Genomic DNA, 22,252 nt, shown 5'->3' on the forward strand with positions numbered 1-22,252 from the left:
TCTCTCTCTCTCTCTCTCTCTCTCTCTCTCTCTCTCTCTCTCTGTCCAAACCGGTTTCTATAGAGCTGAAGTGATTGATTGCGTAAATGCGTAGAAACAACAGCCTTGTGCCTCATGATAATGAAAGGGGTCGGGTTCCTGCATACGAATTATTGCTTCTTTCTTCAAGTTACTCAGCGTCTGTTGTTTTGGCGAACTTTTTAGCTTGGTTGTATATATATATATATATATATATATATATATATATATATATATATATATATATATATATATATATATATATATATATATATATATATATATATATATATATATATATATATATATATATATATATATATATATATATATATATATATATATATATATAATTCAAACCCCTTTATAAAAATGTCGTGGATGAAAAGTTTTATATCTAATTACACCACATGAACTGATAACAGTAATGTTCACGAGATGGAACTGTGAAACTGAAAGGTTGAATGACCTATTCTAAAACAATAGAGTCAAAATCCCTTTGACCTCCCCATTTTGCTAAATATTTGCTTTCTGGCGAGGTTCGGGGTCACTCGAGACAGTCATTTTTAGGCCAACATCCTGATTATTTTATTCTTAAATTTCCCTCCGAGGAATGTAAATATGTGAATAAGGTTTCAGCTTCTTACATTTGCTTTCCAGTTTAAAGAGGGTGCAGTCTATGGAATTATTGCCTAATTTAAGGAAACAATTGTTTGCAGAAGGTTTCAGTTTTATTTTCTTGGTATTTTATTCTGTTGTTTAAAACGTCTATCAGACTTTTGCCACATTCCGTCCTGATGCTATTCTCTGAAAATATCAAACAATAGAATGTTTATAAATGTTTCTAATACGACTTATTAAAATTTTTTTCTTCTTCTTCTTTTTAGGCACAAATTGATTTCAAGGCCAGATTCGACTTTTGACCTCGGAGTGGGTCGAAGCTATTCAAGAGGCACCATGGAGGGTGGGCATCTTGGTGGTGGGTAAGTGTTCTTACATAACGATTTCATAATTGCTTTTATACCATTCTTTTTGCAAGGAAAAACCCAACGCAATTCTTGCCTTTGTTTTATATATATATATATTTATATATATATATATATATATATATATATATATATATATATATATATATATATATATATATATATATATATATATATATATATATATATATATATATATTTATAATGTACAGGGTGTATATGTGTATATTTCAATTGAGACAATGCACAATAAAATATCACCCACTTCATCAGAGAGAAAATTTATCACTTGATAGCTAAGGAGTTATGTATTAGCTCCAAAGATAGGTGAACAATTAATTCTTATGGGTGCAGCCAAGATAATTACCGACGCCCATATCATTAATCTTCAATCTACGCCTGCACAGTGGCTACCTACATTAAAACATTAAACACACTCACATGCCACAACAACCAGACACATATATATATATATATATATATATATATATATATATATATATATATATATATATATATATATATATATATATATATATGATGTTGCCTTGTAATGTGTATGTCGTCCTATAGTTTTGGTATATTTATTCCTCTGTTTTGTGTAATAATGATAATTGTTCAAATAGCATATGTAGTGTAATGTCAGATCTCAAAAGATTTAGTGATTTTGGCGACTTAACAGGTAATTTAGAATTAGTAATACGTTTTTAATAGAAGCATAGTATGTGACCGTGCATTTTGTCCCCTAGCAACAAGTGTTCTGCACTTGTGATTTGGTATGTCATGTTTTGGTTCAGTTATCGTCGCAAGAATAACGAGTTAACAAGCGCAAGATGGCAATCGAGTCTGGAAAAGCTTTGTCCCATACGAAAAAAGACGAATGATTTCGCAATGTTTCATGTACTGTTCTGGAAACTGCCTTTGGTTCTTCATCTTTGTTTTGAAAGCGCGCCGTTTGTGGCTGGCCAGTTACCATCTGTTTTGATCGTGTTGGGATTTCGTTAAGAACTCCTTCCCATACGATTTTTTGTCCAAGTCACATGTTCTTTTTGAGAGTAAATGCACTTATCACGATCAATTGCATCATGTTTTGTAGGATTGCGTTGCCCTGATCACTTATTGTTCTGTCACGTCATCTGATTGTTTTGTTTCCCACTGGAATCCAAAAATTTGCTCATTCTGATTTCAGAGACCGTTAGTGTTGGTTCCCCCTCTCTCTCTCTCTCTCTCACTTTCTCCAAAAGAGAAGTTATTAACATAGAATATTTTTGTGGTTATTGGTATTAAACTTAGCTTTTCAGATCTGAACTTAGGAAAAGTGTATTTGGTGACTGCACCTGACAAAAAAGTGTGAATCTAAAGCATTTCAAGTGATTTTGCAAAGGTTTTCACAAGCTTGTGTAAGGAAAAGTGAATTTTGCTTATTATTACCATGGTATAATGAGGTATATTAAGAAAATTTTGCCTTAGTGAGATTATTATTGGTAAATCTTTTGTGTATTTTTGTGTGTTCTTCTGTTTGCAATCTCTTGATTTTTCATATTTTATATTTTGGTGATTTAACATTTATTCACGTAGCATTTTAAATTCTTGATGATTTAACATTGCATACTTGATTTTTATCAATAGTCTCTTTTTAAATCTTGTAATTCTTGAGTTTAAATTTTGCTGATTAATTTCTTGATAAAGTTTTTATTAGTTTTGTTTAATAATTTAATTTAATTAAATTTTGTGTTTTCAGTTAACAGTAAATTTTTCAGATTGTGAATTCTAATTATAAATTTTCATTTAAAAATAATTTTTATATTGTTTTTAAAGACTGTGTTTCATTTTGACCATCAATGAATAGGATTAATTGTGTACATAAGGCAAAGTGATAAACATTTTTTTGCTTGAATTAACAGTTTTGTTTGATGGAGTGACGCCCTTTTATTAACTTGTTTAACTGTTGATACCTCAATTAAAGGGATTCAGAGCCGATGAAAACGGTTTTTCAGCAACACCTTTTATCAAATCATCAGATGTGAAAGTTGGTAACTGCATATTTTATAACCCTACCTAATTTTTAGTACCTAAGTTCGCTAGTTTTGATATTTTAAAATGTTTAGGATCCTAACGTACCTTATGGATAACGTCATGAATTAATCCGCCATCCAATCACTAACAGGTGTTATGCTTACACAGTTTCCAACAAATTCGATATTAATAGCAAACTTTTTGCCACTTTGTATAGATTGTGCAAATTTACTAATTATAAATTTTCATTTAAAAATACATTTTTATATTGCTATAGTTTGAGGTAAAACAAAACGGATTGTCTTTTTGTATTCCTGCTCTAAATAGATGTTTAACAAATGAGCTATAGACTGATTCATTATGTGGATGAATTACATTCACTGAATTATTTGTAAAGTAGAAACAATACAAATATCAAGAAAATGGAAGAATTCCAAGCTAACCACTTAGTCCCAACAACTGCTGTGGAAGTTTGTGATGAAGCCCCACATAATAATAATAATAATAGGCAAATAATATAGTTGTTAAAGGGTGATAAACATGTTTTGTGGACCCTCTGAAATGAATTAAGAACTCTCGTGAAACAGTTTTTTGCAATTTAATAATAATAATAATAATAATAATAATAATAATAATAATAATAATAATTTGATAATGCAATAGAACGATGACAAATCTTGCTCGCCATCATTGATATTTCTGAATATATCAGTTAGTGAATATATTCAGTTTAACTGTTGATACCTCATGACGTCATCAGTTAACGTCACTGTTGTGTTCAAAACCCTTACTGGTGATTTTGATGGTCTGGCATAGGAAACACACTTTTACTCTGATAAGTACCAGAGCTATTGAACTTAGGTACTAAATAATACTTGCAAAAATTTAGGGTTATAAAATATACACTTGCCAACTTTCAACTTTATCCGATGTTTTGGTAATTTAGTAGTCTTGATATACTTAGTTTGATTTTTCACGTAATTGGTAATTTTTAGGGATGTTACCTTTAGAGTATTCAGTTGTAATTTTTATTGTTATGAGAGTTCAGGAACGTGGTTGAATGAGGTAAATTTTTGAATTCTGTGATTAGTTGTGTAATAACCAGGTACTTGTAATGCATCATCTATGATATATATACCTATATATATATATATATATATATATATATATATATATATATATATATATATATATATATATGGGTGTGTGTGTATACATTCATACATATATATATATATATATATATATATATATATATATATATATATATATATATATATATATATATATATATATATATATATACACACATACTGTACATGTGTGTGTGATTTATATATGCCTTTGCCCAAAAGATTTTATGGCAAATGTATTCAAATTTATGCAAGTTTTAAGTGAAGGGTCACTCAGAGTTATCACAGTCAATTAAGTTTTGCAGTTAAGAAACCGTGGTCCCAGAAAAAACATCCATATGGTTTGTTTCTCTTTATTTTTGTATGTGTGTGTAGTTATGAAGTTCTGTAGTTACAGCTCGCTTAAAGATGTCTGCAGTATATCTAGGATTATTGAAAGTTTTTATATTTTTTATGTTTGTGGAACTTGTGGGGATATAATACTATATTTCATGTTATTATTTTAAGAATAAATAATAATAATAATAATAATAATAATAATAATAATAATAATAATAATAATAATAATAATAATAATAATAATAATAATAATAATAATAATATCGTTTACATTTCTATTGTTTATTGATGACACCTTTATTATTTTTGAAACGAGTGAAAGGAAGAACTTCATAAGTAGGTGCAATTCTGTTTTATATTAAACATAAATATACTTGAAATGTATAAGACCATAAGACCTTAGTTTCTGGCTAACAGTAAGCTTAGGACGTCTTTGCTTTATATATGTTTTTTCAATGATGATACTGAGTTTGAAGATGTATTCTTACAAGACACTTCTTAGAACCACTTTATTGGGTTTGCTATTTGTTGGTGCATAAGAGGATGTGTATTAAAGAAGAGAGAGAGAGAGAGAGAGAGAGAGACTACTTGATTAAGTTTAGGATCCAAAAGGAAAATTTTTTTTTTGTACTTGAAAGCAAATATTCCATAAACTAAGCATCATCATATCACTAACAATATAAACAAAACCAGACTTTCAATACTAATATCAGCATCTTTACCTAAGAAACCCCATTAAAAGTTGGATGCCTCAGAGTAATGAGAATCATTACTGTCCAGGAGATTTATTCCGAGCGAAATTTGAGAAGCAATACTAATACCATAAGTATCACTTTGCCTCCTACTTTAGTTCCTTGCAGCCCTTTGTTGGCCGAGTCGGTTGAGCTTCAGACTGTCACTCGATGGGCCGGAGTTCATTTCCCGCGGCCGGCTGATGAAGAGTTAGAGGAATTTATTTCTGGTGATAGAAATTCATTTCTCGCTATAATGTGGTTCGGATTCCACAATAAGCTGTAGGTCCCGTTGCTAAGTAACCAGTTGGTCCTTAGCCACATAAAATAAGTCTAATCCTTCTGGCCAGCCCTAGGAGAGCTGTTAATCAGATTAGTGGTCTGGTAAAACTAAGGTATACTTAATTCTTTTAGTCCCTTGTATCTTTAAGAGTACGTTTGTCTGGATTCCAGAGAACTGCATTTCATTCTATTAGGTGGAGGTGAGAGTCTATTGCAAGACATTCGTCGAGGCAAAGATCAGGTTTCATTTAGGGAAGTACGAGAGAAATTAATGTAAAAAAATAAGACTCTATGAAGAAAAGGGTTGAAAGCATCGGTCATTATTCCTATTCCGATAATAATTAACTAGAGTTTGTAAGTTGATAATATTAGGTTTTAAATTCTCATCCGAACAATTTGAATATTACGGATCATTCGTCATATTAATTCGATACCGTTACACTTGAACGTGCGATACTGATAAAAGAATATACAAAGAAAGAAAGACGAAAGTAAAATGTTAGGCGCGACAGGGAATGTATCGAGATATCAGGAGGGAAAGCGTTGCTTGAAAGTAGGGTCAGCATATCTTCCAAAATACGAAAACTCCTGAAAATGTCTGAGGGACTTCAAATAAGCTTAAATAACCCTCGCGAATGAAAGATAATTTTACACACCACCTGATTGACTTCAATAACTTGCATGAAATACTCTAACAGATATTCTGAATGATCTGATCAGAAGAGTATAGAATGACCGCCTGAGATGTCTCGGCAAATCCGAGTGGCCTTGAGTGATCTCTGGGCAGTACTAAACTCAGATCAGAGAAGAAAGCAGTCAGTGACCAATGGCTTATCTCAGGCTGTCGCCAGAAAGACAGGGAACATCGAAAGGATCTACTGACAGGGGAGAACGCTGTTGCATTTCCCAGCTACTGTGAGTTGATTTACGAAGTAGTTTAATGTTCGTGCAGTTGAGAGAGAGAGAGAGAGAGAGAGAGAGAGAGATTTTCTCAGATAAATCGTAAAATACAGCAACATTTTGTTATAAAAGGGACAGTTGAGAGTGTTATATATATAAAAGAAGCTAGATATCTGAGAGAGAGAGAGAGAGAGAGAGAGAGAGAGAGAGAGAGAGAGAGAGAGAGAGAGAGAGAGAGAGATGTGGAAAACCGTTGTTTTTGAGGGAGAGAGTGTTATGTAAAAGAGGCTGGTTTGAGAGAGAGAGAGAGAGAGAGAGAGAGAGAGAGAGAAAGAGAGAAAGAAGACTACAAGGCACCTGTCTGCAATACCTAGCTTGAAGGCATTTGTTAAACATTGCGAAAAATCTTGGAGCTCAAACGGGGTAGAGTAAAATCAGTCATTCGTCATTTTCCTTTCTTTAAGAAAAATGAAACTTAGGAGACAGTTCCTTAAGTCAAGTCTATAAAAACCGAAAAAAAATTGCCTTTTCAAATAGGGAAGTTTTTAATTTGCAAATAGAGTCAAATGTTCAAAACTCAGCATTCGAAAATTCTCTGTTCAGCTGTTCACCTATCAAAGAAACGCCGTTGGAAGAATTAATTTATTTGTAAAACAAATAAAAAAAACAATTCAACAACATGAGGTAACAGTGTTCAGCAGGATAAAAAAAAAAAAAAAAAGGAAAAAAGACCCAGTTTCCGAATTGGGCAAAAATGAAACATTTTTCCTGACCTTATATTTTTGGGGCGTGATCTAATTACTACGTTTTTAAATACGGTCGTCATTGTTTCGACCTGTGTCGGTAATTGTTGCTAATTAACCGAGTTGTCACCTAATGAGCGTATTGTGTCGACTGTTGCGCGCGCGCACGTACGGACTTACATGAAAACAATAAAGTTCATTTGGACCTATATTCCCCATGCGATTTAACTTTGCGGTACTTTGGGGTTTGGAATTGGCTGATCAGTAGTAAGCTGAGAAATTTAGATAGGTCTTGTTTTATATTTATCTATTTAACTAATTCTTAATTAATCTAAGGATAAGCAATTCTTATCTACACGTTTACAGGAAATATTTTAAGAACCTTATTTGTTTAAGCTCAAGGAAAAACTGTTTATTGACATGGTTGCATGAATGTTGTCCAAACCATCACAAAATTTCTGTCGATGCTCGTTTCATGACATGCAGATAGATACTGACTTTCATCCTCAAATGAGCAGTTGAATGAAAAGATGGTCTATTCGCTTTTCATTTTCAATTTTCATTTTTATTTGTCATTCTTCATCTTTGTAAAGCTCCCGTTTTCTGCGGTGCCTTTTCATCGACCTAGGGTCGATCGGAATATATATCATCGTAATTGTAAACTGTATATATGTTGTCTTTCTAAACAATCATGTCTTATGTACAAGTAACGAGTTATCTGTTATATGTCAGACATTGTTGATGACTATGTTCTCCGTCTGAACCTGTCCTGTTTTTTAAGGAACTACTTTGACCTCAGGTACCTGTAAATCTTTGTACCAGCGGTCTCTGCGAACTACGCAGACGTCCGCATCCCACTTTATAAGCAGCTAGTTTTCATCAGTAAACTACCTGTGCCTACTACTACTCAAACTCTTCCTTTTTCCCATCTGTTGGCCTCTCCCACTAGCCAACACTCACTGCTATCATACTTTTATCCTCATCTGATGGGTACCTTAGGGTTCAAAGAGGTTGCAACCGTGCCTGTTGAATCTTTTCACTTCAAAATCACCCCCACCAAAATCACCTTCCTGCATCATAATCAGAGTTTTCATCTAACCTACCCATCTCACAGACTCATCATCAACATAGAGTTACGGGCTGCTCTAGGAGCAAGAGCCCGTGCTGGCACAAGGCCAGCTAAATCTGAAACAACAACAACATCAATAAACCAGCAATACTTGTCTTCCTGCTCATTATTTCGCACCTCTCTTACATCATCTTAGTGGTGTTGTTGTATGTATTCTGTCTGGTTGACGGTTAATGGTCCTCCCTGAATAGTAATTGAATAGTGTTATGAGTCGTATGAATAGCTAAAAAGGTTTCAGTATTTTTTCATCTTAATATTCTAAAACTAGAGCTTATAATTACATATTCACTTTTTCCGACATTTTCTTTAAACTTCATATCAAGTAGTAAATTCATGTTGTCGATTTTATGTTTCATAAAACTAATAAAATGTGAGTCCTCCAGGTGTTTAGAATGATCAGATGTTTATTTATATCAATTCTTGTTTTGTTTAATTTTATTTCTTTAAAATTGAAATAAATATTCTTCTATATTAATAACTTTGTGAGTCGATTTAATACACTAATAATCTAGATTCAGTAATTTTAAGGAATAATTTGATCTTTGCGTAAAACATTTAACTAGGAAAGACCGCGAATTACCGCTTGATATTTTTGTATGTTCATACTTTAGCAGGGACTAGGATAGGTAGTTAGCGCTGGTTGGGAGTTACAACTCGACCTGACTTCTCTGGTGTTTGACCTGTGGGGTCCCACATGAACCCCACACACCTTCGTCTCACCTAGCTGGCTAATCTCACATCATCTCTGCATGCAAACGGTGAGGACACAGGAAAAACAGCATACATCATGCATCTCTTATACACATATCTCCTTTCATGTTATTGTCAGATCAAATGTATTATTGTTACTGTACAATGTCAGCATTTTAGGCATATGTACCATAGCTTCAGTCATACCTTGCATATCAATTTATGTGCATATATTCATCTGTCAACAAAAACAAATGATTGTGTGGTGACCTCTGTTTTCGTTCGCCTGGTTTCAGGCACTACATTCTGCTCGCAAGAGTTGCTGACCTGTCTGTCTGTTGTCTGAATAAATGAGTAAGTTTGTAGATGCTGACTCTTACTCACACCTTCGCTACATTGGTGACCACAGAGATGATCGACCCAGCCAAGCCCAACGATGCCAGCTCTCCAGTGAGACCATCGCTGCCTCCTGCCTTCCACAACCCAGAAACTTGGTTCTTCACAAACAATAACCCAGAAGAAAATCACCACCTCAACACGCAAAGGAGAACCCGTCCTCGAATTCCTGCCAGACAACTTCTTCGAGCAAGTCGCAGGATGGCTCGCAGAACTTCAAACCCCCATCACCTGCGAATTGCTGAAGTCATCCTACAGCATGCCACCTGCCCTAAGAGCCAAAAAACTCAACTACGAAGGGGCACCCGTAGGAGACGAGGGGCCATTGCACTTCTACAAACAGTTGCAGTTGTTCATCACACTACGTGCCACAGACGGCCAACCTGAGTCATCCCTAGACCTTGTGAGAGAGGTACTCTTCACAAGATTACACCGCCAAAGAGTGACGGCCATGCCCAATACCTCCACTACACCAGTCGAGGAATTCCTGAAGTTGGTCAATGCAGTGCACATGACCCGTAGATCTTCGGTTTTCGGTGTTCACAGGTCGTCCTCTTTTCGACAGTAGCCATGTACATGTTTGTGAAAAGGACCCTCAATGGAGATCCCATGTGCAGGTCAGAAAAAGAATCCCTTTCCATACCTGAAGATATCCTCCGTGACATGCTGGTATCAAGCCATTTCATGTTATCAACAAGCCCAACATCACTCAGCAACAGAGAGAAGACCGTGCATGGTGTTGTGGTTCACTTCTTAAAGATTGGGATGAAGCTGACTTTCTCCATGTTGCTGCATCAGATGAATTCTTCATTTACACAGTCAGGAAGCCAAATCAAAAAAATGACATCATTTGGGCTGCAAAGTTGGATGATATCAGCGATAGTGACTTGCGCCATCACCAAGTTGTGAAATTTACTGAATGTTTGGGAATTTTTCTGTTTCACAGCCAAACGGTTAATGTGGATCATCAAAGAAAAAGGGCAGTCATGGAATGGCTAATACTTCAAAGAAACTGTGCTTACTGGTTGAGTATTGCCTTTCCTCAAAGATCCTGAAAATGTGTTATCTATTGAAGAAGTCACATTTTTGCATGATAAGGCACCATTTTCAAGGCTCTTCAGACACAGGAGCTGCTTCGAAACAGTGGTATCAATTTCTTCTTGTCAAGTGAATTTCCAGGTAGTTTCCTTTGACCTTAATGTGTGTGAAAACATTGGTAGTATCCTAAAGGATCGCGTTGAAGCGCGCACAGTGAACTATGATGGTATACCAAGCCTCGACAACCTGCCAAGAGAGGTGACCGAAGTGCTCAGGAAATGGAGTTTGAGTCTCAGCTTTTTTTGCAATTTGCTGAAATCATACCCTCAAATATATATATAATATATATATATATATATATATATATATATATATATATATATATATATATATATATATATATATATATATATATATATATATAGATAGATAGATAGATAGATAGATATCAATAATAAGCTGTTTCCTCTAATAAGGGATGGCTGCAGAGATGAATAGTACAAAGGATATCCTTGCATTCATTCTCTAACTGTTGAAATAAAATTGAACCCCTGTGCAGAAAACTTCCTCAGCACTAGCTGTTAAACATCCTGCTCGTACCTTGCACCGTTCACTTCCTGGAAGTTGGAGTACTTCTTCCATGCCATCTGCACAAAACTTTCACCAAGGACACACATAAACTGTCAATTGAAGCCGAAAGTTACCCTCAAAAGACAGACAATTACTTAACTGGAGTAGGTCACCAGTCAAAACCCCATATGGAATAATGGATTACTTCTGTAACAAACATTACATTAAACCCCTTCACTTCCCACTGAGTCCCAACAAAGAAAGAATGTTCTGGATAGTTGGAAATTACATTCTTTAGTCAACGTCTGACACAGTCAATTTTTCGGCCGAGAAAAACATAACAACGAATGTTTGTACTCAATTGATATTTCTCTTCCAAACAATGGTGATCAGGATCCAAGTTTCGAAAAAGACATTGACAATTTTACTTACACTTAATTCTACTTACTGGGCACTTCCCTAGTTCCTACAACTTCCCTAATTCTACTTACTGCATGGAATAATGGATTACTACTGAATAGCTTACAAAGGCAATGATCATTATTCATTAAACTTCATAAAAGAAATATGATTATACCAGGTTCCCAACAAACAATGGAAAAATGTTCTGGAAGAGATAGCAAATCGATGAAAAATCTTAACAGTTCCAGACTTACCTTTAGTCAACGTTGTTTGCGCAATGCAACAGTCAATTTTGAACACTTGTTGTCAATTTACTGAGTAAAAAAAATAGGGAAGGAAAAGGATAGAGCAACAAATGCGTTTGTTTCACAACGGTAGGACACTCAATGGAGGTAGTTCAGGGCAGGCTGTTGGTCCAAACAATGGCAGTCTGAAAATTCAGAGACATCCAAGTTTGGACAGGGAAAAAGGAAGTTTTAGACCATTGACTACTTTGAAAACCTAATTTGGTTTGGACTGACTTAACTAGCTTTCCCTACTAAATTCATTTTTGAAAACACACTTCCCTAGTTCATTTCTTAGCTGCACTTAGAATGATTTTTCCTACATGATGCAGAGAGGCACAGAATATTTTATATATATACTGTATATATATATATACTGTATATATATTATATATATATCCTACTTATATATATAATATTATGCGATTATATAGGCAATGATATATTATTATATATATATATATTATATAAAAGAAATGTATATTATATACCAGGTTATATTGTATATAAACAATATAAAAATTATATATATATGGAAGAGATATATATATATAAATATATATATAAAATCTTGTCAGTATATATATATATATATATATATATATATATATATAATGTATATATATATATATATAATGTATATATATATAATGTATATATTATTGTATATACTTATATGTATATTTATATATATAAAATATATATATATATATATATATATATATATATATATATATATATATATATATATATATATATATATATATATATATATATATATATATATATATATATATATATATATATATATATATATATATATATATATATATATATATATATATATATATATATATATATATATATATATATATATATATATATATATATATATATATATATAATATATATATATATATATCACCACCATCATCATCATCATAATTTATATTCAAAGGCTAAGTTCTTCGTGAGCCAAATAACTGGCTAATAACAGAAACCACTTTTAGTTCATTATGGGGGAAACATTATTGGAGCGTGCAACCTGTCTCGTACCTGCTGTCACCAACGACTCGTATCAGCGACTGGCGAACTCATATCCACGGATATTTTCTCATTCCTTGCTGTTTATGCCCTTTCTACTCACGATGAGAGCTAATCTCATGTGTTTAGCGTTCCAGTATTTCCAATATCTGGAAATTTTTGGGACCCCTTTATTGACTTTATGGAACGGTCTGAATGCAATGATTTTCGTCGAATGTACTTCCGGTTGTGTTTGGAAGCACGGACTATGCAATCGGATGCACGGACATTGTGCATACGATTTTTTTTATCCTGTTCTGCATTGTTTGAGATATGGAGTCCCAGAGCGGTATATTGGTATTTATTGTGGTCTTTCTTTTCGTATTCAAATAGATCCAGTAATCGACAGTCTCTTATACACATGAGCCACATAAAATTTGCTTACAGTGGGACTCTTGAAAGAAGAGATCTTGATTGTTCTGTCTCTATCAAGGAACTTCTAAGAAGGACCCGCCTCTTTTTTCTATCTCGTCTCTGCAGTGATTTACACAGAACTCCAAAAAGATGACACTGGCAATGGAATCTAAAAAAGTCATATTTTTGTTTCTTTAGCTAAAAATTTTAAGGTTATTTTCATTCATGTTAACTCGTTTTCAACCATTTTTCATTCATTGACATTCAGAATCCAAAATTCACTTTCCTTGTTTATTCAAATTTTTTATTCCATAGACTCCTAAAAAAACGTTTACTCTTACGTTTTTCACAACACCTGTACAAAGAAAAAAACAGATTCAATTCTACATCGCATTAACATACATAAATTCATCTCTCTGAGTTTCATTTATCGTGACAATATTGAAAGATCTCATAGAAATCTACACAAAAACAAATATATGGAAGTAATTTTAACTAAAGAATACTGTCCTTTTGACGGACTTTAAATCATGATACAGGAAACGACTCACTGATATGACCTAAGACTTTTTTTCCCTGAACTGAGATACGGAATCTGATTTTAGGTCTTTGCGACATTTAGATAAAAAAAAATGTAGCTACAGATAGGCAGACAGATAGATGGGCACAACTTTCACGGCTCTCTGCTCCCAAAGTTCAGGCGTCAGTTGTATCATAAATCACTTGGTCTTTCGAGGCAAAATTCCACAAAACTGATTTCTGATTAAGCCACACCACCAGGCTTCACTGAAATGCATTTTCTTGTTCCCTGTGTCAATAAATGATAGTTTTTAAATGGAGTTTTCCTTCTCACGTCTTTATCAATTCAAACGTGTTTTTACCTTATATCATGATGGATTTCAACCAACTATTTGTTCCTTAATTCAAGCAGGGATTCAGGCGCAGGCTCGCCTTCTACCACAAATGCCAGCCATCCTCCCAAGACGAGTGAAATGCCCATCCCCGCTGGCCAACCCCCCATCCACCCAAATAATCAGCTCATTCATTTCCCATCTTCGTGAGTTGCCATGGATACACTAGATATAATCTCTTAGAATATTTTTGGCCTCAAGCGGAACATTCCTCCCCCTAAACATGTTCTGCAAAAACTGGAAAGACATCATTGCATGACAAGAAACGTTCCTCTGGCCTCATGACCTTGCCATCTGCGATTCAGTGCATGAAGACTTCAGAGCTTTCTCGACCTCGTCGACGCAAGTTACAGATCACATCGTAGTCCGTCGCCCGAAAGGGGGCCTTTCTTTCCCGTGGCACAAATCGCTAGACAGTATGGTGAGTGTGTTGACCTATAGTAGTGATAGATTTCTGGGGCTTCAAGTGACAGTAGGGGATTCTAAGATCCTAATAATTAATGTTTATATGCCCTGGGAAAAGAACAGTAATTTTGATCAATACTGTATGATCCTGGGTGAGTTACCCAACATTATTCACGATTCTATTGCTGGTCATATTTGTATAATTGGGGACCTTAATTCTCACCCCCACAAAACAATTTTATAACTAACTCGCTTCTGTCAAAATCACGCTCTCCAAATTAGCGATGTAATGCCCCTCCCTCCCTCCTCCTATACCTATGTACAAAATACAACAGACACAATTACAACCTCTTGGCTGGACCACTGCATCACGTCCCCTCCACTTCATGATGATATTGTGACCTGCAACATTCGCTACGATCTTGCAACGGGCAATAATGGCATCCCCTTACAGGTGTCATTCAGTACCCCATCCCTCCCTACCGTGAACCCCCTAACTGATCGCCCACCTGCTGTTAACTGGGATTTTAAAACCACCAGAAAACCAGATCCTTTAGGGAAACCACGGTAACCAGGCTGCGGTCAATAGTCCAACCGTCAGACGCCTTCCTGTGCACTAACCCAAAATTATATTCTATTCGAATATAATTTCCGTTATCCTCGCCTCCGGCAGGGATACCTTTAGATCTCGTCAAGGCAACTCTCGTGATGTACCTGGATGGAATGACTTGGTTAAAGGTCTTTATACACATTCACGAGAAACGTTTCTACAGTGGAGGCAAAATGGTAGCCCGAGGGAAGGGCACTTTGCACTGCTAATGAGGGCAGGCGAGAGCGCAGTTCAACCTTGCCCTTAATAAGAAATTAGAATCAGGCGATTACCCCCGTCTTTGGAAGGACATTCAATCCTAAATCCCAAAACTAAAAAGCTATCACAGAGAGAAGCCGTCGGTGACGAGGCTATCGCAGGAATGTGGGGCGATCACTTCAGCACTATCCTGAATTGCGCCGATCGTATTACGCCATAAACAACCTACCTAATAATAAATCTCCCGGCTGCGGTGGTTTGCCTGCTGAAGCTTTCAAATTCTGCCATCCGGTAATTTACATTTTGCTAGCTGCCCTGTTCAATGCGTGCATAATTCACCGGTTTCCCCCAGACTCCCTACTCTTATAGTTCACTTAAAACCGTTAATAAAAAACTAGCTAAAGGGTGCAGCTGACAATTATCGCCTTATTGCAATTACTACAATTGCGTCGAAGGTACTTGAGTCCGATCTTCTAGTGAGATTTCTCCCCTTTCTACACACTTTTGACAACCAGTTCGGCTTTAAAGCAAACCACTCGACCGACCCATGCATCTACATCCTGAAAGAATTGCTGAACTATTACCTATCATCGGCCTCTCCTGTTTTCCTGTGTTCTGTAGATGTGAGAAAAGCAATTGACAGAGTAAACTACCTGAAGCTCTTCCTGAAGCTGCACAAACGAGGCACACCTCTGTATCTAGTTGGCATTTAATGTTGTTGGTTCCCCACACAGCAATTGTGTGTCAGATGGGGTAACATATTGTCTTACAGCTTTGGCTCTCTAAACGGGCTCCAGCAAGGGGGCATTCTCTCTCCATACCTGTTTAAGACGTACACAAATGCCCTGAATGTCAAACTGAACTCATTCTCAATCGGATTCACTATCAACGAAACAACAATAAACAACCTCTGTTACGCTGATGATATGGTTCTGATCTCCCCTTGATCAGTGCAAGGTCTCCAGCGACTCGTCGACACCTGCCGCCAATATGCAGAGGATTTTGATGTCCTATACAACGAAACCAAGACCCAGTGTATGTCGCTGCTCCCGAGATCGCTTAAGCATATTGCAGAACCACTAATTTTCCTCGAGAGACCATGAGACGTATCACTGTTGTTCACAGTGACATTCTGAGACGCCTCACCAACTCCTCGCTATCACTCCGCCACGCAGATGTTCATAGGAAACCTCCTGGATAATTTGAAAATCATTGTGAGGCGAACAATGTCCAGTCTGATCACCCGACTGAGAAACAGCAGCAATTCGCTCATACAAAGCATCCTAAGCAGTGAGGCAAGAAGATGATCTAAGTTCTGTGAAAGATGGGATAATGAGGCGTCTGATCCTTAAATGACTTATTATCTATTTTTGCAATTATGAAGTGTCATTTCCAGAATCTGCCATTATTATTATTATTATTATTATTATTATTATTATTATTATTATTATTATTATTATTATTATTATTATTTCTACGTTTCTTATTATTATTGGTACTTTTACTTTTTTATTATTACTGTGATTAATATCATTGCAGAGTTTTGCAATTTTCAGTATTCGTATTTAGCCTTTTGACTTCTGTAACCACCTAAAGCTGGAAATTAATCGTCTGCAATCTGTATTTTTATTGTTATCATTTTTAACTTATTTTCTATTATTCTCCATATAATCACTGTCATTACCGTAATTATGAATTCTATCTCTTTCTACTTCTTCAGCAACTGTGTGGATACTTCCGATAATTATTTTTATCATGTTACCTTATGTATCTAGATTTTTATTGTATTTTTATATTCCATGTACATGGCCCTGAGCCGAAATAAAGATTATTATTATTATTATTATTATTATTATTATTATTATTATTATTATTATTATTATTCTCTTCTTTTGCGTATTTTATTTCAGAACACAATTTCTGTCTGCAGTCTAACAGACCTTTGTGAAAAAGGGAGAACTACTTTGATTTTATTAATGCCTTAAATTCTGTCATTTTAGGCTGACAATATCATTTTATAACATCATTTCAGTATTTCAAATCCTTCACCAACAGTTTGACAATGTAATTCCACATGAATGTTTTCCCCAACATTCTCTGGCCATTACTAACCAAATTCCCACTTTCTCCTTTGTCCGGAAAAGGAGACCACCTCATTATAACATCATACGCAGTGTAACGTCAGGTACTGACAACAGGGCGATTGTCTACCTGCCAAACTTCTCTCCTTCTGTCCTATGTAGAATCTATCAGCAAGCATGGGAAAATAAGAAAGACATCGAAAATAAACTTCCACATTGTGTGGAGGAATCAGTGATCCTTCTTTGTAAATTTACTGCTGTAATGTTCATATTTCAACTTTTATAACCGTCATTGCAACACCTTTCTCGGTAGGCACCTCTGTTGGTTGTTTGGTTATTCTGAGTACAGGGGTCCACATCAGGCCTCCAATACCATCGTATTGTATCAAACTGAAAGGATGCCCTTGGGTAATGGCCTCACTGGCATAAACCAACCTTGGTTCCTGCGAAGACACTGATTAGATGAAAAGATGAAACTTTTGTAAATGTAGCCAGTCATTACCTGCTTTCCTTGTCCCAAGTTGTCCATTGGGGATAATTATTAAGAAGTGTATAATAATTTGTTTTGTTGGATGTGATAGCTTTGTAAGAAGCGTTGATTTCATATAGAAAAGAATCCCAAACGAAATTTTCTGCTTATATTTACGTTTTGTTCAGACTAATCGTTTCTTGAAGTTGCGTCTTTTGTAGGAAATAGCTGAGGGTTAAAGGTGGCATTATTCCAAAACAGCTCTCTTGAACGTGATTAGGGGACCTATTGCAAACGGAGCGTTGATTGGTCGACATTGTTTGGTAATATGTACGTCAAAAGAAGCGCGCCGGAAGTCGGGTTTGGTAGGGGGTGGGGGTGGGGGGGGCCCTTGTTGATTGTTGCTACCTGTCTGGGGGTAACTGAGGTGTCCCTCTGGGAGGGATCGCGTTGGTGGTCAAAGCCCCGCAGGTTCGGCAACGGGTGTCCTCTGGTTAGTTACCTGGAGGAGGAAGAATTATTCTTGTGTGGTAGTAATAATAATAATAATAATAATAATAATGAGTAATGAAGGCGAATATATTAGTTATTATTTTAGTGTTATCAATAGAATTCTAATACAAATGAAAATTAAAGCTGACTTGATTTTCTTAAATCTCGTTTGAATATCATTGAACCATTATAAAACAATACTCACGCGTTGCTCTTCCTTCAAAAGACAGAGGAATTCTGTGGCGAGCACACCTTCCAAAGTTGTCTCGCTACAGCCATGTTGTCAAAATACTTAATTGAAAAAGATATTTGCTGGAAAATCCTTTCTTAATCTGAAAGCGAATCTTGCAAGCACCAATCAGGTCTGACTCACTAAACCTGATTCGATCTTCGCTTGTCAAGAGTCCTAATACCCAGACTCTATGCCCAAGTGACACAAGAAACCAGATTCATGATCTCATGGGCATTGAGGAGATACTCCCTTGGCTGATCCGATGAGTGACCTTTGGTTGGTTGAGGAATTGAATGGTCTGTTGGATTTGTCAGGTCTCTCTCTCTCTCTCTCTCTCTCTCTCTCTCTCTCTCTCTCTCTCTCTCTCTGAAGACTTTGACACACACACACACACACACACACACACACCGATATGGTGAAGACTTTGATACAAAATTTGATAAAGTAGCTCTCTCTCTCTCTCTCTCTCTCTCTCTCTCTCTCTCTCTCTCTCTCTCACACACACACACACACACACACACACACACGATATGGTGAGACTTTGATACAAAATTTGATAAATTAGCGCTCTCTCTCTCTCTCTCTCTCTCTCTCTCTCTCTCTCTCTCTCTCTCTCTCTCTCTCTCTCTCTCTCTCCATCCACATTATCTGTAAGGGAATTGAAATGATCTAAAGTTGGGGGTATCATACGACAATAGATATAACGCAAGTTAATTCAATTTTTTAAATTTCCTTAGAGATAAATAAAATTACCTTTTTCACCATCACTACTGAAAGAATTCTCTCGATGTATTTCAGATCGACCAACGTCGTTAATCATAAGCCCAATAGTCAACTGGTATGATATACGATCATTGTATTAATGTATAAAAGCACAGGTGTATTTTCTTTTCTTTTTCTCCAGCTCAGCCTCTTGCAAATCCGGTTTTGTCACTCAGTCGAACTGAAGGTTTTGTCACTCAGTCGAACTGAAGGTTTTGTCACTCAGTCGAACTGAAGGTTTTGTCACTCAGTCGAACTGAAGGTTTTGTCACTCAGTCGAACTGAAAAATAGTTACAAAGAGCAAGAGGTGAGTTATTTACACCTTCTATTACGGATCATAAACCTTTAGAGCCGTTTATCAAAGTTCACCGATGTGTTGATGCTAATTCTTGTGATATTACAACTTTTGTATTTTGTTCCAGATACAAGGAAAAATTATGTTTTTACGCTTTGGCCGCGGTATCGTCACTTTGGTTAAACATGTTTTATGTTAAAGTGCGTGGGTGAGCCGCACTGAATTTCTATTTTTGAGTTCGGAGTTCATTTTGACATTTTAGATTGTATGTGATATCATTTCAAGTCTCTTTCTTACTTGTCATTAATCTGCTTCTCTTAGGGAAAATAAAAAAAAAATGGGAAATTAACTAAATGTGAAAATCATAAATCTTATCATGACAGGAATTTTGATTTCAGTTGTAATACAGAAGAGTAAATTTTGCTTCGAAATTACAGCAGATAGTGTGTTCCCCACTTTCACAGAACAACTGTGCCTGATTCTTTTGTATTTTGAACTATTTAGTTTCTAAATAGTGATTACAATATTCCTGATATATTATATAAAAGCCTTTATAGCTAACGCGCATTCCTGTTCTTGCTGTTGACTTTCATTCGTAGCTTTATTAAATTTCAAACTGCATTTATCATTCCCTGACATATATCTTTCGTGTTAAGATAGAGAGAGAGAGAGAGAGAGAGAGAGAGAGAGAGAGAGAGAGAGAGAGAGAGAGAGAGAGAGAGCGAGAGCCGTTTTTTCTTTCGAAGAAAAATATTTCGGAGAAGGGAAACTTTTTATTTGTTTTTCATTTTTTGGACGAAAGTAGAAACTCAATTCTGGAGGGAGATAAAATTTGTGGAGGGGAATAAGATGGAGATGAGGTCTATTGCTTGCGGCTCTTCCAGGATCCAGAAATTACTCCGAAATTTTCCAGAGCGTAGATGCGCACGGACTTGGGAAATTCCAGAGAGAGAGAGAGAGAGGAAGAAAGATAGTGTGTGGGTCTGTGGGTGTGTGTGTGTGTGTATGTGTGTGTGTTTATAAAATCTAAAATTACACCCATGAAATTATTATCGTTCAAGTGAGGGCGTGCTTTTAACAGCCAAAATTACGCTCAAGAAATTACTGTACTTCAAAAGCATAACATTGTTGTTCTGTTATGCTAATCAAGAGAATTTCCTCCTAGACTTACTAGAGGCCTCCTTATCTCCAAAATGTCTTTGATTTTATCCCCCCTGTTGGCAGCCTTCTGAAAGATTTTATTTCTTATAAAACTGTCTGATTTCACCTTGACTCTCGAGAATGATGAGACGTGTCCTCTGCCCTTTGACTCCCTGGCAAAGGCTGTGAAGAATTTATCTCTTTAGCCAAGGAATTACACCTGGAAAACAAAGTTTTAGGGGTCCATTGTTTGTTCAGGACAAAACGTTTTTCTTAGATTGGCGAGTTTTTCTCTCTAGTAGATTATGCTGTTTTCCTTTTATACAGTAGTTATCATTCCTTTTCTGGGCCCTTCCTGCCAACTTGGTACCAAAACCATTTTAAATTTAGCATTGACAGATATTTTTGATATATGAAAAAACTTACGACATTTAAATATGGAAGGTAAACAAACATCTTATTGAAAACACTATCTGGATACTGGTACGGTGACTTCAGTGAGATGTATCGAACGAAAATAGATAGATTCAGTTTCTGAATACTCATCATTAAACACGGTCATTATGATGCAAACACGAGCTTAAATGAATGCGTGGAAACAGTGGTAATTGTAGTCAATGGATGTGATAAGCCTTGCAATAATGGAAATGGTATTTTCTTTAAATTCCCAGATAATCACACAAAAAAATCGGAATTAAAGAAACACAAAAGCAAGCACAAAATGGCAGTTTAACAGTGACCCATCATCGTCGGTTGCAACTCTGTCAGCATGGCTGTCAGACATAATAGATTTATCAGACGTCTTCCATTAAGCCCAAAGGAGACGACGCGTGTCATCACGAAGTCACGAGTCAATCAGTCATTGGGAAATGTTCAAATGAACTCAGGGGCCGAATTTTTAATGAGTTTAGCTGTGTACAGTAAGTATGACAGCTAATCAGAAAATGCAAACATGTTGTATATAAGTATGAAGCATGACTTTGGAGAATGGAAAGTCCCTTTTAGATGTGAATAGAATCTGATTTTTTGGGGTTTGTTAATGATTATGCACTTAATTTTATGGTTGATGATACAATACCGTTAGTAAGTTTTAAATACAATACTGAATTATCTAAGTATTTTCCCAGAGAGTAAAAATACTTTAGGATAAAAACGCACCAAAGAACGAATTGTCTAGCCTAGTTGAAATTTTAGTACCAAGTCAAAATCAGCTTTATTTAGCTAAAGGATACTTCAGGGACAATTACTTTGTACAGATGAAGGGTGTTACTTGGTTTGTTTTAAAAACCTCCAAATATCAATTTCAATTTATTACAGTAAATTGAAGAGTCCTCGCCTCATAGAATAATTAGACTGGTTGTTAAATTACTTTAGCCTCTCTCTCTCTCTCTCTCTTCTCTCTTCTTCTCTTCTCTCTCTCTCTCTCTCTCTTCTTCTTCTCTGTCCAAAAACTTCGGATGTCCAGATTTAGCATGTTGAAAGTTTTTTTTTATGCAGAAATTACTAACTCCAAGTTTTTGGACAGAGAGAGAGAGAGAGAGAGAGAGAGAGAGAGAGAGAGA

The 22,252-nt window shown here is 35.6% G+C and overlaps 1 protein-coding gene across 5 annotated transcripts in view; it reads left to right on the top strand.

Annotated features, from left to right (window-relative positions):
- The window catches only part of LOC136845687 (toll-like receptor 4), a 285,261-nt gene that overhangs the window by 22,812 nt on the left and 240,197 nt on the right, over positions 1–22,252 (top strand). For all 5 annotated transcript variants that reach the window (XM_067115837.1, XM_067115833.1, XM_067115839.1 and 2 more), the window contains exon 2: positions 906–1,001. The gene's annotated coding sequence lies outside the window, so the exon portion shown is untranslated. The remainder of the gene's footprint in view (positions 1–905; positions 1,002–22,252) is intronic.

Source organism: Macrobrachium rosenbergii, chromosome 14 (assembly GCF_040412425.1).
Source record: "Macrobrachium rosenbergii isolate ZJJX-2024 chromosome 14, ASM4041242v1, whole genome shotgun sequence".
NCBI classification, from domain to species: Eukaryota; Metazoa; Arthropoda; class Malacostraca; order Decapoda; family Palaemonidae; genus Macrobrachium; species Macrobrachium rosenbergii.